This window comes from Nicotiana sylvestris, chromosome 12 (assembly GCF_000393655.2).
Source record: "Nicotiana sylvestris chromosome 12, ASM39365v2, whole genome shotgun sequence".
Taxonomy (NCBI): domain Eukaryota; kingdom Viridiplantae; phylum Streptophyta; class Magnoliopsida; order Solanales; family Solanaceae; genus Nicotiana; species Nicotiana sylvestris.
In genome coordinates, this window is record NC_091068.1 from 33,410,742 (window position 1) to 33,413,116 (window position 2,375).

General features: G+C 29.5%; 1 long non-coding RNA gene across 1 annotated transcript; it reads right to left on the reverse strand.

Annotated features, from left to right (window-relative positions):
• Positions 1–1,028: 1,028 nt before the first annotated feature.
• Positions 1,029–1,532, reverse strand: LOC104244843 (uncharacterized). Its single transcript, XR_715589.2, has 3 exons — positions 1,457–1,532; positions 1,338–1,374; positions 1,029–1,180 (listed from the first exon to the last, which is right to left on the reverse strand). It is a non-coding gene; the product is annotated as an uncharacterized lncRNA (long non-coding RNA).
• Between the last annotated feature and the right edge of the window lie 843 nt (positions 1,533–2,375).

Below are 2,375 nucleotides of genomic sequence, written 5' to 3' on the forward strand. Positions count from 1 at the left end.
TAACAGTTTAGCTCCCGAAACTTGGTAAGTCAAATCCTTTGGCTTCATCTTACTAACCAATCTGTCACCCTTTTTTTAGATCCTCAATTCATCGAAACATAGTAATACTAAATTCAACAACTGGAAGTAGAAGATCAACCCTCTAGGCCCTAATATTCTAGGCTCCACACTTCTCGTATGTCACCACATTTGGTGAAAGCTTCAGTAAATATAAATGACATAAATTATCAAAATTTTCATAGTAAAGAGGAAAAAAGTGAATTTAAAGTAACTATGCTTTGCAAGAAATTAAAAAATATAATCAAAAGAGTATCTCAACTCTAAGTTGATTTTAGAAAATATGGTACTATAAAGTTTTGCCAAAATAATTAATACTACTTTAAAAAAAATTGGCTACTGTAACTCAACTCCATCAGTGTCTAATCAATGGCTGAGTGCAAAAATAAATTGCATCAATTCTAGACTTTCTCGTGAACAAAATAATAGATCAACTATTGAGGGATTTAATAAAATAGTAGCTCAACTCCACCATCCTCTTCATGGCTTAAACTCGCCATACTCATTCAATTCATTGACAATTTACTTTAATCGAATGAGATAACTTTACCCTCACATCAATTAAAGGTTGTCCGTCACACAATAAAGCTTCAGTTCACATCAATTCTAGATAGCTTGATGGAGAAATATATCAACTAGGAAAATTCTTCGACTACATAGAGAACCAATATAACAGTGAAATGAGTTAAAAATAATCAACACTGGCACGTTCAAGTAGCCTTTCCACTAAGTTAAAAATATATGGACTATTGGATGTATCTAAATAGGTGAAGTTCAAAAATTGAATGAAGCGTGAATATATTCAAACATGTTGTCCATAACTGATGAAGTTACCAAACTAACCAAACAGGAAAAGTTAAATATAAGAAAAAACAGGAAACGATTCAAACATCTTTTTCATAACAAACAAAACTACTAAACTAACTAATCAAATAATTCTCTGTTTCTGCAGTTGTTACATATGTAAACACCTTATGATATCTTCTTCTTAAAAATTCTCTTGATCTTATTTCCTGACAACTGAGCATACGGATCTTCTTCAACCACTGGTATGACAATTAGTTACACTCATATTGGAAGGTGTATTTACAACATCGATAAAGTCAGTATCTTCAATAGAATCCTACATATTTAAAATATAAAAAGTTGTGAAAATCAGCAGTGAAACTATAATTCCTATTGTTTTATTATTGTATACACCTGCAAATAATTTTATTAAAAGAATCAACAATATAAAGAAATGTTAATGGTGAGTTGTAAAATCACCATGATTTCGTTACCTTCATGAATGACTTGGTTATTATTGAAATCCCGACCCTATAAAAAAATATATCATAATTAAAAATTTCTTCAATCACAAATAGCAAAGCTTGAGAAATATTTCAGTAGAAAAACATACTTTGAATGTCTCTGCACGTGGAGAAGGATTGTATTTGTTTATAATATCCTCGTCATCAGTAAGCATAACAAAAAAGTTGCAGAAATATTATTGCTCCTACAATTATTATAAGGTTAGCACGTGAATAGAAATAACAAATTATTGAAATATTTATTTAGTTTAATTAATATTGGGTAGCTTACTCATAATCCTGTATCTCCACGTACGTTCATGAATATACAAATTCTATCTTGTTTGATAGAATGTACATCTCTATAACTCACAATTTTGCCAGTAACATCTACAACAATATTGACAAAAAAATCAGCGAAAAAATTGAAGTTAGTATAAAGCAAGAATGTATAATAATTAATAAATTTCTGAAGAATCTACACAAGATATAGCAATTGTATACCAAACAAATAAGACATAAAAGAGATAAATAAAATACATAGTTTTTATTAATAAGATGATAAAAAAAATTAAGTCAAAAAATATACAGATCCACTCTTGCAGATATACTATTTTTTTAAGCATCTTAAAAGTTGCTTCATTAATAAAACAACAAGAGAATTCAACAGCTCACAAAAAGAAAGAAAGAAGGATAAGGTTCAAGCCCACAAAACTAACATTCCACATAAATGATTAATTAACTAACAAAATAAAGTATTTCAAATTTGATATGAAACTTCAACTTTTACTATAGTTGGGATTGCTTTAGTTCTTAACGAGTACTGATAAGCTATGTTATTCGGACTCCTAAAAAATGTTGTTGTGTGCGTGTCAGATCCTCCAAATTTAGCGCATTTTTGGAAGATCTGACACGGGTGCGACAACATTTTTGGAGAGTCCGAACAACATAACTGATAAGACAGAAAGAAGATAACGAATCATAGATTAATGGTTACATTTCATTTGACATTTTTGAAACACTCTACTT